Source organism: Microcebus murinus, chromosome 19 (assembly GCF_040939455.1).
Source record: "Microcebus murinus isolate Inina chromosome 19, M.murinus_Inina_mat1.0, whole genome shotgun sequence".
In the NCBI taxonomy this organism is placed as follows: domain Eukaryota; kingdom Metazoa; phylum Chordata; class Mammalia; order Primates; family Cheirogaleidae; genus Microcebus; species Microcebus murinus.
In genome coordinates, this window is record NC_134122.1 from 12,747,011 (window position 1) to 12,761,612 (window position 14,602).

A 14,602-nucleotide genomic window follows, 5' to 3' on the forward strand; every position below is an offset into this window, starting at 1 on the left:
AGAAAAATCAAGAAAATAATCTTTGGCTAACGTGGTACGCCTCTTACTCTGTTTAATACTTTCTCAGATACTGTGTCTGTTGAGAATTGTTGTATTTAACTAGGTGACTTTCAAACTTAATGCCTGAGTCTAGAATTGAGATGTTAAGTAGTAAAAAAAAAAACTGTTTGGAAAACAGCTTCCACTTGTTCTGTACCACTTACTGTTTGTGAGTTAGAGTGCTTTAAATAAAATTAGTTGACTACTTTGTGTGTTTTTTTCTGTAATGACATGCTTAGTTTGCCCTTTTATGAAATGTAGGAAATCAGATTGTTTTTTTGACATCTAAAAAATTAGTTGGTAAATTAACTTGAATTTGACATTTTAGAGCTTTTCTTTAACAATGGATCTTCCATTTTTTTTTGTATTGTGATTAGTATAAGTACATAGGAGAGAATTTAGTGACCTTTTAGAGGACTAAAGTGCCCTTCCTAAATAGTCCAGAGGTTTTGGAAAAGAATATACTGTAGCTTGTGGTTCTAAATAAATGGAGTAGAAGAGTTGCAGCCACATGCTGGGGCCACCTGACTTCATTGCTGACAGGTATGAAGTCACATGGCTTATGTAGTTATGGAATATGTACATGAGCTATTAATAAATATCCATGTTTCTTTCAAGTGCTTTATTTCTTGGTTTTGCGGGAAGAAGGAGGGGAGAATGTAAGCTCTCTTTGAAGCTGTGCTGTGCAACAAAGTTGCAGAACTTAATGCCTGAGTAAATGATACTGTGTGGTGCATTTGGTTACATGGAATAACAGAATGTTGGAAATATTTGATTTTCTCCTGATGTAGAGAGACACAGAAGTATGGACATACTCTATAGCATAACTATTTCTTTGCAAGATTGCCATAGTGGATTTGTTAACAGCCAATAAAAGCCTCAGATGTTTGCGGAGTCTTAAATTTTCATAAGTTAAATTTGAGGCTAAATTATTCTGTCTCTTTTTTAGAAGGATGACAGACTCCAGGTAACTGACAGAAGGGAGCTTGACCTTCCCTCTTGCTTAAATGAAGGTCTAAAACATCTTCAAATGCTATGAGACTCTTTATGGTTCATCTGAATCATTTTGATCTTAAAAAAATTATTTGCCTTTTATGTACCATTTCTTCCCTGATTTTTTGGGGGGGAAGGGGGATTCTCTTTTCCTTGATTTAGGCATTTGAAAAAGTAGAATTTGAAAAGGCAATTCTTATGTATTTCTTTTAGTGTTAGTTTGCCACTTAGTCTGGAAACTAACTGTTGAGTCAATTATGGCCACACAGATAACTCAGGCATATCGACAGGAAGTGTTCCAGGTGGATGAACAGACTAATGTCATGTGGCAACAGAGCAAGCTTACCTTTGTTAGAAGCATACCTTTATCAGTAAGCATTTATATAACATGGCTTATATAGTCTTCCTTTTCATTTGCTATACTCTAAATTAATATTAAAGAATGATTAGGCAAATGAGTGGTTTTAGGTCAGTTTTATTACTTGAAATCTTTGGATCCCTCAAAAGTGGAGGTGGTTTTGGGAATCTTTTGGATGTCTCCATTTTTTCATATGGAGAGACAGAAGTGGTAGCCTCTTAGGTGCTTAACTTATGGAGATGGTTGCCCTCTTTTCCCCCTCCCCTATGATAAGATGAAGTTTGTCATTTTCCTGACTTTATCTTGGAAAGTAATCTTCTAGTTGTACCAATTAAGATAGAGATCAGAATGATGTGTTTTAAAATTAAATGTGTAATTAATAATTGTACATTTTAATATTCCAAAATGACTGATTAATTTGATATTGGAGTCAAATATAGATAAAATTAATTCAACAAAGAAGAGAAAGCATTCAGAGAAAACAAGTACATTTTACTTCTGCACTGTACTCTTGGGATTTTATTCTTTTAACAAATGTTAAATTGGGTATCTTAGTGTGTCAGAACTTAGGGTCTTTCTATACTTCTAAGAGGATGAAACTGTATATTAAAAATACCTTAAAATAAAAAGTTCCATTTCTGGTAGAATGTAGACAGATCAAAGTTCTCAAAAGTACAAATATTCTCTTTTGTGATGGAACAAAAGATGGAAGAGTTTTATGAAATTAGAAAAGCCAGATAACTAGTATGTCTGATGTTATGAGAACCTGAGTTTTTGAAACCAGCATTGTCTATTCAGCCTTTTATGGAGTCTTTACTAAGTCTGATATCTGTAGGTAAATAATATAGTGAGATACATAAAGGATAAAATCAAGCAAAGTTACATATCTTATAGCTATAAATTGAATTTTAGTTAAATAGAATTTAACAATTACCACTTCTATGCCACAGATTTCCATGTAAATTGAAGACATTCTTCAGCTGATTATGTATGAGCATTTAATTTTGGGGGTGAAAGTTTGTTTTTCTCATTATGAAATAAAACATTCCTTATGAAACATCTGGCAGTTATATCTTTAAGTTGAACCTTTTTTCCCCTTCTGTTTTGGTTCCTTTATAAATTGAAAAGTAAAACAAGGCTTCTTTAAAAAAGATTATGAAATACTCTGTGAAAATATTCTAATTCAGTAAATATTGATGCTTTAGGGATTTTTATTATTTACAGAACTGTCTCAAAGGAGGTTATAGGTTAGTGTGGGAGATAAGAAAGGGGCTCTGTGAGGCCTAGCACTCTGGAAGGCTGAGTCGGGAGGATTGCTTGAGCTCAGGTGTTCCAGACCAACCTGAGCAAGAGTGATACCCCTGGCCCCTTTTCTCCCATTTCTACTAAAAATAGAAAAAATTAGCTGGGTTTCTTGGGGGCATGCCTGTAGTCCCAGCTACTCAGGAGACTGAAGCAGGAGGATAGCTTGAGTCCAGGAGTTTGAGGTTCCAGGGAGCTATGATGACACCACTGCACTCTCTCTACCCAGAGTAGCATAGCAAGACTCTTGTCTCAAAAAAAAAAAACAAAAAAAAACACAAAACAATTGATTTTTTTAAAAAACAAAAGGACTTTATAAATGATAAAGCAGGTGGATTTTGTGATATAATTCTTGGTGTAGTTATTTTTACATATAATTAATGAAGTTTAAAACCTGGAGAGTAAAAGAAGGGAAAGCCATACAGTTGAGTAGGGGACAATGGGGTGATGAAATTGTTCTGTACAATTTTTTTTTAAATTAAGAAACAGGGTATCACTATGTTGCCCAGGCTAGAGTTGTAACAATTTGATAGTAAATTTTTAGGGGAGTGAGACCTCTCAAAAAATTGGAATAAGTAAGGATTTGGCAAAATGCAAGTTGTCCTTGGTTAGAGGAATGGATACTTGTGGGAGTAATACACGTAAGAGGTGAAGCTGAAGAGTTAGATTGGGAATTGTATTGTAGTCTTTGAATCAGTGTGTGTGTGTGTGTGTGTGTATGTGTATATATATATATTTTATTTTTAGAAAATTGCCTTTATTCTGTTAGTAGTTGGAAAAATTAACTGGTACAGAAAAAGTTCAGTCTGCTGCAGGAGTGTTTAAGTATATTTTGAATGACTTTAGGGAACCATTGAAATTATACCAGCAGGGAAGTGGCATAATTTAAGGAGATATTAAATCTAGTTGCTTCTTGAAGGGTGTGTGTGTGTGTGTGTGTGTGTGTGTGTGTGTGTGTGTATGTGTAAACACAGTAGGAAGGAATTGAACAGTATAGAGAAGAGCCTGCCAAGGACCTGAATATTCCGTGGATAATTCGTGATTTAAATTCAAAAAACAGGATTCAGCCCAATATGTGGGAATTTTCATAAGCAAAAGCCCCTCGTTTGTTTTCTGGTATTGATGAGGATGGTAACTAAAGTAATACTTTTTATTTGCTCATTCTTCATTTAGGACATGTATATGAAATGTCATATATAACATGGAGTGTGGTCCATGGTGTCTTTTGGGAACATTGAATTCTCACAACTCTTTAGGATTTCCTGCCTTCACTGCCTGACATTTAGTTAGCACTTACTTCCTTTCTGTTCCTTATTCTAATCACCTGAAATAAATCCCTGAGGCCCCTTTCATTGGACTACGCTTTATGGATTCACACAAGCTGTTTGTTTGGTGTCTTTTCATATTATGGTTCGGCTGTCTTAAAGTTTTTTCAGGGCCAGGCATGGTGGCTCATGGCTGTAATCCTAGCACTCTAGGAGACTGAGGCAGGAGGATTGCTCAACCTCATACTCCTGGGTTCAAGCAATCCTGCCTCAGCCTTCTGAGTAGCTGGGACTACAGCCAAGCACCAGCATGCCTGCCTAATTTAGTTGTCCAGCTAATTTTCTTTCCATTTTTAGTAGAGGTGGGGTCTCACTCTTGCTCAGGCTGGTCCCTAACTCCTGAGCTCAAACGATCCACCCACCTCAGCCTCCCAGAGTGCTAGGATTACAGGTGTGAGCCACTGGGCCTGGCCCAAATTTAGTGAATTTTGACAAATGTACACACCTCAATCAAGATACAGAGATATACAATGAATTTTTAGTTGGATCATATCTCCTCCCTACTTTTGTTCTTAGCACTTACCTATCTGAAATTTTCATGTGTGTCTTCTCCAATGAAATGTATGTGCATGGATCTTGTATAATTGTTTTGCTTCTCGTATCACCTTCTTTCCTACTAGTGCATCAGTGAATAGTATACACTCTATATTTAAGTGTCCTCCCTCAGGTAAATATCTGAAAATGGGATTCTGCAAGTTTATTTCTGTATTTAGAGTTAACTCCAGAGTTTACAATACTGTTAATGTAGGATACATTTTGAGGGGAACTGTTCCTCTTATGGCAGCCCTGTTAGCCTGAGGAAGTAATTTAAACAACCCGATTGAGGAGTAGATTCAAAGGGACGATGTTCTAATGGACTGCAGTGGTCAGATCTTTTTACAGAAGGATTATGGTAATTTAAGATTCACAGGTTTTTATCTATCTTGAAAAATACCTTACCTCGTGTATTTAAGGTTCTTTTACACATTGATCTCTTATTCTATATCTGTTATTTATTTAAACAGTCACATTACTAAAAAGTGAGGCACTGCATTGAGCCTTCTGGCATTCCATTAGAATGCTTGGAGAAACAAACCTCTTACCAGTTTTATGCCTGCTGATTGGGGAATGAAACCCAAATTTTCCAGAATCAAAAGATTTTCTCCTCCCACCCTCCTTTTTTTCCCTTGGAGACAGGATCTTGCTCTGTTGCCTGGACTAGAGTGCAGTGGCATTATTCTAGCTTCGTGTTGGAAGGCCACATTAATTTAGCTGTAATCAAATAAGGATGCATTCAAGAAACTTCAATTAGATATACTTAAAAATGTACATTAATAAAAATCTATGTGCTTAATTGAAAAAAATGAAAATTTGTTAATTTTGAAGTTAACCTTTTAATGATTTTGTTGTATCTGCTTTTTGTTGGAAAGTGTTTGAATATTTGATTGCTGCTTGGAGGTCTGCAGTTTTAGTTCCTCCTTAAGGGCATCTTGATTTGAGTTAGGTAGGAGAATGCAGATTCACAGGAATAAGTGGTTGAAAACCAAAAAGGTTTTTTTTTTGGGGGGGTTGGTTGTTGAAGGTATGGGTATTCTGCATTTTTCATATTTCAATTGGATCTTTCTTAGCATCAATGACTTTAAAATGTCACCTACTAAGAGCTCAGATCAATTCCATCTGTAGTTCTTTAGGTGCCTTGGTGATATCAGCTAGGTGAGGCTGAAATGCTAATTTCAGTGTGATGTCATGATTCTCAAAGTCAATGAACCTTTCCTTGTATTCTCCAATTAACAGGTCTGTAACAGCTATATATTCCTCAGATGATTGGCATATATCATCCTGCTCACCAGTGACCTTTGCTAACTGGGGAAAATGTTCATCTGAAATTTTTTTTTTTTTTTTTTTTTTTTTGAGACAGTCTCACTCTGTTGCCCAGGCTAGAGTGCTGTGGCATCAGCCTAGCTCACAGCAACCTCATACTCCTAGGCTCAAGCAATCCTCCTGTCTCAGCCTCCTGAGTAGCTGGGACTACAGGCATGTGCCACCATGCCCGGCTAATTTTTCTCTTTATATTAGTTGTCCAGCTAATTTGTTTCTATTTTTAGTAGAGATGGGGTCTCACTCTTGCTAGGCTGGTCTCCTGAGCTCAAACAATCCACCCACTTTGGCCTCCCAGAGTTCTAGGATTATAGGCGTGAGCCACTGTGCCCGGCCTTAAATTTTCTTTTGAAGAAGTGTTTTGAAAAAAGATAGCTTTGTTCAAAATGCTTGGATTTTTTTTGCCACATATCATGTATAGACTTAGTTTTACTTTGCAAAGAAATGTTCAGGTCATTTTGATTTGACATGTTATCACACAGAAATGGTGCATTCATGTAGAAATCCTCTTTCAATCATTCACATTGCTGATTCTGTTTTTCATAAAATTTAACTATTTGCTCTTGCAGAGATAGGATTTGGGCTAACATCTGTCCCTATGATAGTCAACACACTTTAGAATGATATGGCAAATTCACACAGAATACCTCAATTGTTCATGTTTAGCATGGTACAAAACTGATGATGCTGTGTTACATTTGCACAAAGGTAGTTAATACAACTTGTTGCAAAGTGTCACTTATAGCTTTAGCACAGAGATTTTGCTGATGCAAGATACAATGAAAAGAAATGAGTATGTCGATCTGTTAATACTTTTTTTTTTTTTTTTTGAGACAGAGTCTCACTTTGTTGCCCAGGCTAGAGTGAGTGCCGTGGCATCAGCCTGGCTCACAGCAACCTCAATCTCCGGGGCTCAGCGATCCTACTGCCTCAGCCTCCCGAGTAGCTGGGACTACAGGCATGCGCCACCATGCCCGGCTAATTTTTTTGTATATATATTTTTAGTTGGTCAATTAATTTCTTTCTATTTTTGTTAGAGACGGGGTCTCGCTCAGGCTGGTTTCGAACTCCTGACCTTGAGCAATCCGCCCGCCTCGGCCTCCCAAAGTGCTAGGATTACAGGCGTGAGCCACCACGCCCGGCCTGTTAATACTTTTTAATCCATGCAGTAAACCGTTCATGTTTTCCTGTCATGGAAGATACACCATCTGTACATACACTCACTAAATTTACCAAATTCAGTCCAACATCACATGTATCTTGACAGTTGTTGAAGATATCTATTTCCCGTGTTCAGTTTGCAAGAGTGCCCAAAGCGAGTAACTTCATAGCAAAGAATCTTCTGTTATGACCCAAATGAAGTATAAAACCTGTGCCGAGTCAGTAGCATCAGTTGATTCATCCAAAGCAATTGAATAATATATATTTTACTTTTAAAGTATTGCATGAAATTATTCTGTAAGTTGAAGGGTAATTCATGCTGCTGGTCAGTTATGGTTCTTGAAAGAGGCAGTTTGTACTTTGAAACATTACTGGAGTGTCCTACAACTTGGACAATGCATTCTTTCACAATTTCTACATTACTTGAATGGCTCCCCCCTCCTCAAGTATATAACCTACTTTATAAGTTGCCTTAGTGGCATTATTTCTAGGTCTTATTGCTACTTGAAAGAATTGTCTTTGCTTTTGCTTTTCATCTTTTAATTTCTGCAATACAACCTCTCATGCCTCTCCCTCTAATTTAAAATATTTGTCGTCCTTATGAGTGTTATGCTGATGAGCATTGAATTTCTTTAATGTTGATATTGCAGCATCACAAAGCAAGCAAATCATCTTATCTTTTAGCAGAAACAAGATAATATTGCAATTCCCTATCTCCATTAAAAAATCTGTTTTCTTCATCGTTCTCTTGGTCTTCTTTGATGTGATGGGCTGTTAAGCAGATAGAATGAAAAAATATTGTCTAGCTGTGCAACTATTCACAGATTCCACTTCAAACAGAAACACAATGCACCATTGTCAAAAGCTGATAACAGACTGGCATACTCCACTGCCATAAACTCTCACCAACCAGCCTTTTGTGGTAGTGATGCCACTCAGGCAGGGGAAATTAGAACTAAATCAGCTATCAATTTAGTCCTATGGCTTACTAATGTTTTAATTGTGCCAGTCAGTCTGGGAAGATTATTTCACTGAAACTTATATTCTTCTGTATTTTAAATATGTTCATGGACCAATAAAAATGTATTAATAAAGATAAAAGGATTTGTTCTGCAAAATTTGGATTTATTCTAAAGGCTGAACTTAAGGACCCAGAAGGCCACATGTGGCCTTAAGGTCCCAGGTTCCCCACCCCTGTCCTAGCTCATGGCAACCTCAAACTCTTGGGCTGAAGTGATTCTTCTGACTCATCCTCCCAACTCATCCTCCTGAGTAGCTGGGATTATAGGGGCGTGTCACCACACCTGGCTAAGTTTTTAAATAATGTTTTGTAGAGATGAGATCTAGCTGTGTTACTCAGGTTGGGGGAATTAACAGATTTCTAAACATAGTGAATTACTTCTTTCATATCAATCTCCTTGCCCTTTCAAAAAAGGAAATTGTATTCTTGTTACAAATTATTCCTTTGGGGGTTAATGTTGCTGTTGATATTCAGAGTATGTCTAGGAGTGTGTATTTATTTAAAAACCTTTTATAGACTTTGTGTGCTTATTAAAAACCTTTTTCAGAGGGGTTTTTGGTATCAGAATTATTTTTTGTTATGGAATGTCCTAAGTTATGCTCTTTCTTTGTTTATAAAGGGAGACACTACTTTTTTTTTGTTACCCTTTTTATTATCATAAAGAATTCCAGTAGGGCTCTTATATGTCCACAAGAAAATTATGAGTGGCCCTCCAGTGGCCTCACTACATACACACATGTATATGTCTTTGGGAACCTACAGATTTTAATAAAGTTGTTAGACTTTATATTATTTTTGAGTGGCATCCATTATGTTAATACCCTAGAGAAAAAACTCCACTAATGAATCTTGGATTATGTGGTGACATATATTAGTTTTTCCTTGTTATTTGATAGCATTGGTAATATTTTCTTTTTTTAGTGGAGCTCTTTGAATTTAAAGTTTTACCCCTTATTTACGTCTGTTAATTGAAAACTTTATTCTGTCTTCTTTAGCATTTTAATCTTCTGATTTTAAAAATATGTGTATCTGTGGTGTGTGTGTCTGAAAACTTAACTTTAATCTTGGGGCATTTAATTCTTTGAAGCAACTGTGGCTCTTGTCCTTCAGCCTCTTGATCCCCCTAGTTAGTTTATATTCCTGACAATATGACCTTTGGAATTTCTTGTCTGAAATGTAACAGTCTGTTTCCAGACCCTGATTTGATTTTAACACTGGACATTCAGATTTGTTGCCCTAATGACAGGCTCTATGTTGGCTTCTTGAGATTTGCCAAATCTAGACAGAAAAACCTACTAATGTTAGGAAATACGTTAAACTTTTTGTCCTCTTTGTAGAATGGGACTCTATCCAAAGGTGATCACCATATCACACAGAATTAATATGTAGATGTAATTGAAAAGAAAACACATCTTGGAATTTCTTTCCTAAAAAGATTGATCACATTTCTTGCCTGTCCTTATGTTCTTTATATAAATGTGAAGAAAAATAAAAATGCAGTAGGTTTCTTAGCAGCAGGACTATAACACTTGAGATTTAGTGTTTGTTCATTAGTCAGATTTGAAGGATTTTACCTTAAGTCACAGTTTGTATTGTTTTTGAAAGACCTAAGGTAGGATTCTGACTATTAAAAATGACTAATTCTTTTTTTGAAACAAGAGTTTTGGTCTGTTGCCTGGGCTAGAGTGCCGTGGCGTTAGCCTAGCTCACAGTAGCCTCAGACTCCTGGGCTTAAGCAATACTTCTGCCTCAGCCTCCCAAGTAGTTGGGACTACAGGCATGTGCCACCATGCCCGGCTAATTTTTTTTTTTTATATCTGTATTTTTCAGTTGTCCAGCTAATTGTTTTCTATTTTTTTAGTAGTGATGGAGTCTCACTCTTGCTTAGGCTGGTCTTGAACTCCTGAGCTCAAACGATCCACCTGCCTCGGCCTCCCAGAGTGCTAGGATTACAGGTGTGAGCTACTAGGCCTGGCCAAAATTGACTAATTCTATCATTATTTGAAATATTGGTAGCATTTTAATGTGGTATCTTGTTCCTTTTTTGAAAGTACTAAAAATATACATGAACTTATGCCTAATAGTAAAAGTTGTATGGATGGGGGGTAATGAATTCACTGACTATAAAAATTTTGTAAAAGCCTTTTAAAGGCCTATCTTTCTTGTATAGTTACTATAATGCTAATATTTCCCACATTTTTATTGTAATCTTACTGAGAATGTAAAAATTACATCATCATCACTCTTCTCTCCATTTAAAAATTAATGTTGTTATTATTTATATGTGTATGCTCTATTAGCCAGGCTGGAGTGCAGTGTTGTGATCATAGCTCACTGCACTCTGGAACTCGTGGGCTCTAGTGATCCTTCTGAGTAGCTAGGACTACAGGTGTGTGTCACCACGCCTAGCTAATTTAGGGATTAATATTATTTTTAATTGACATATCATAATTGTATATATTTATAGGGTATAATGTGCTTCCATATATGTATGCAATGTCAAATGATTAACTCAAGCTAATTAACATTAATCACTGATTACTTATTATTTTTTGTAGTCAAACATTTGAAATTTATTTATTTTGAAGTATGCATTATTATTGACTATAATCACTCTACTGTGCACTTGATTGGAAAACTTATTTTTCCTGCCTGACGCTTTGTACCCTTTGACCAACAATTCCACATTCCTTCCTACTCTTTTAGTCCGTTTAAAAATCCACTTGCTGGCTTAGCATTGATGTAGTTAGAAATAGAACCAAGGTGTTTTAGTCCCTCTCTCAGGTGTATTTATTTTTAAGAATGTGTGCCTTTTTTTTTTTTTTGTATTCTTTCTTCACAAATATTTATCTTAGGAGAAGCTGGTGTGGCGAAAATAGCAATGAATTAAGAATGGGAAGACAAAAGTCTTTTGTACTGGCACTACCAGCTGTCCCTCTGAGGAGGTAATTCTTGCCTTCTAAAGATGTACGAATATGAGGGTTAGGTTAAAGATAAAGTTTGGGAAATTAGTTTCAAAACTGTTACAGTGCCACACAAATGCTATTTGTATTGCTATGTCTGAATCAGATTTGTCTGAATCTTTTTTCTGAAAAAGTTTTAGAAGTTACTATACACATATGCCACACACATGTACTCTAGTTCAAATTTCATTTTTCTCCTCTAAGAGTACAAGTGTGTGGGTATAATAATTTACGAAAGTTCCATAAAGTTTGTATCAAATCTTTTAGAGAATATATGGAATAGAAGCTTATATAATTGGTTAATTTCTATTAAGTATAACATATGATGTTCATGATATTGTTTATTAGGCACGCTATAAAAATATTTGTGGGAATAGAATTAATTGCTCTCCAATATAGTGGTTCTTTTTCCACATTTTCTAGTGTGTTTGTATTAGCCTATAAGCCTATTTCAAGTTTGCTAATGAGGAATTTCAGCATAGACTTGCATCATTCATTTTTCCCCTCTATATCTTATTGTTTACTTTAAGAACTGCTATCAGTTGAAATTGTAAGTTAGGAAAAACAATCTAATCTTTGTGACTATTAGCATATATTAGAGGGCAGGTACAATATAAATGGAATTTATATAGAGAAAGGTAAGTTGTAGCTTGTACCTTGCTTAACTTTTAAGAACTCATTCTTCCAAGAATACCAGTTGAATGTTGAATTGCTTTTGTCCCTTCCAGTCTAGTGTGTGTATACATATTTTTATTTTATTTTCATTTTTTATGAGAGTAGGGAGAATACCAGAATCATGGAAAGGTTATACTCTGTTTTAAGTACTTAGGGAATAAATAAGAACCACATACATGTTCTAAACAAAGATAGGAATTAATGAAATATCACATGGTAATAAGAAAGTATATGCAGTATTAAGCAATCATAATATTTTGGTACTATTTGAAATTATAGTAATATAAGTTTACTGAAAATGAATAAATGATTGCTTTCTCCCACAAACTTCTATCTAGAAACAATGATTTTTCTCTGTTGTTATAAAAGGAAATTATAAAAGTTATTTTAAAACACTTAGCTCAATCCGATTAAAGTATTTAGTATAAAATGTAACAAAAGAAAAAGATAGGGTTTGTTATGTTAGGCCTTGTGGGTTTAAAGTGGCTTAAGTGATGATTTTTATTTTTTTTCTAATTTAATTTTTTATTTATATTTTTTATTGTTGTATTTAGAAGGCCATGCTAGATTAAGTGATGATTTGGGCCTGTTTCATAGCTTTCTTAAACTTAAGGCTAAATATAAATACCTCAGCAAATTTCTAGCCTCTGCTGAACACAGTGGGAGCATTGTTTCCTGGCTCTTGATTGCTACTTGCTAATAAGTTTCAGTAGCTACCCCAAACTGTCTTCATTTAATAAATTTTCCTACAGTTAAAAGATAAGTGTGATTATTCTGGAAGACGTTTTTCTTTCTCAACTATTTGATTTGTGAGACTATATTTTTGAGATTTATCAGAGACCTTTTATTTTTTTATTTTTTGAGACAGAGTCTCACTTTGTTGCCCAGGCTAGAGTGAGTGCCGTGGCGTCAGCCTGGCTCACAGCAACCTCAATCTCCTGGGCTCAGCGATCCTACTGCCTCAGCCTCCCAAGTAGCTGGGACTATAGATGTGCATCACTGTACCTGCCTTAAAAATTTTTTATTTATTCAACTTTGTTTTTTTTTTTTGAGATAGGATCTCTGTTGCTTGGTCTAGAGTGCAGTGGCGTCATTTTATAGCTCACAGCAACCTCAAACTCTTGGGTTCAAGTGATCCTCCTTCAGCCTCCTGAGTAGATGGGACTATAGGCATGGGGCAGTAGGCCCAGCTAAGGGTTTTTACATTTTTTGTAGAGGTGGGGTGTTGCTATTGCCCAATCTGGTCTCAAATTTCTGGGTGCAAGTGATCCTCTTGCATTGGCCTCTCAAAGTGCTAGGATTATAAGCATGAGCCACTGAGCCAGGCCCCCAGAATTTTATTTTTAATTGGCATATAATAATTGTACATATTTGTGGGGTTCCATGTGATATTTCAGTACATGTATTCTTTAAGCAGTGGGAAATAGCTATTTAAGGATCACCCTGTTATGCTATGAATCTATTTGGGTAAAAAAAAGGGATCGCTCCTGAAAAAGAGGTCCTGATGCTTAAGCAGGAGGGTTTACCATACATATTTTACCTCTCAGTGCAGGTAGCCTGTTTCTTTACCAATTTGATGATTAATAGTGGTTCTAAACCTGTTTCCTACTTCCAGTATACCTAAGGAGATGTGTCCTGCAGGAGTTATTGGGAATGTTGAAAGTAATCAGTCATTTAAAAGTCCTCTTGCTGTCTTAGTATATATGCATTGGTGGTTAGAAGTAGAACCAAGGTGTTTTAGGTTCCTCTCCAGGTTTATTTTTTAAGAGAGTTGGGGTCATGTGTATAATTTGAAAATGCTCCCTAGATGTTTCTGGTAATACCTTCCTTATGGTCAAGAATCATTGATTGGCATGGAATACGAAATCCAGGAAGTGCCTTTTCATGTTTGCAGTTACATTTAGGATGTGTTGCATGATAAGGGTTGCAAGGGTAGTTGCTTCATAGAATATTGCAGTTTTGGTGCCAAAAACCATAGCTGTCCCCAGTATTTGCTGGGTATACCATCCCATATTGTGGCAGTAATATATATACATTGATAGTAGTTTTCTTTAAAAGTACCTGTGTCCAAATTTCATAATATTAATTTTTCTTAATGTGTTGTAAATGATTTTTGGTGACGATCACTTTTCTTGGTCAGTTAAAAAAAAACACAAAACAGTGGTAATAATGTTATCTATTACACAGTACATTTATTTTTAAGAGACCACAGTGCTTTTTAGGGTTGTTAAAAATTATATATTTTTAAAGTTGATGTACGTTTATTGGAAGTCAAATGTCGACCTAGAAAGACACAACAACAAAGTGGGTGTGTTCCCCTTTCTAGGATTATTTTTAAAGGGAAGATTTATAATATGCAGTTGTTAGAAAATCTTATAAACATGTCAGTTCTTTGGGGATGAGTCTCTTGGCTAGAGGAACTTTATCCGAACAACTCTACAGTTATTTTCCTATTTTTAGGACTTTTTGAAGATGGTTGCATGTATTTCTTATATTGATAAAACATCGCTCTGCCTCTTCCTTGCTTTTAGAGGCCCAGTCTGCTTTTGAAACTCTTAGGATTTCTACAGGGTATAACTCATGATGATTCTTAATCTTCTGTTTCTTAATGGCCTATGCTTGGCATTTCTCTCTGTAGACATTCAGTCTTTTTTGTCCTTCCTCTTCTAAGGAAGTCATAGAGTAAGATATTTCATTTCAATCTTGGCAGCTTCCCAGGCACAATGGGATGTCTCTAGAGGACTTCCAGGACTTGCTGACAAAAGAGGATGATAAGCAATGCAAATGGGAGCCAAAACAGGGTTGCTTTAATGCTGTGAGCTAGCTTGAGTTCAAAATAAAGGCAAAGAGCCAGGTCCTGTGGCTCATGTCAATAGTCCCAGTTACTCAGGAGGCTGAGGTGGGAGGA

At 35.9% G+C, this 14,602-nt stretch overlaps 1 protein-coding gene across 2 annotated transcripts in view; it reads left to right on the forward strand.

Moving 5' to 3' along the window:
* SMG1 (SMG1 nonsense mediated mRNA decay associated PI3K related kinase) overlaps window positions 1-14,602 on the forward strand; it is a 105,424-nt gene that overhangs the window by 1,619 nt on the left and 89,203 nt on the right. The window lies entirely within an intron of this gene.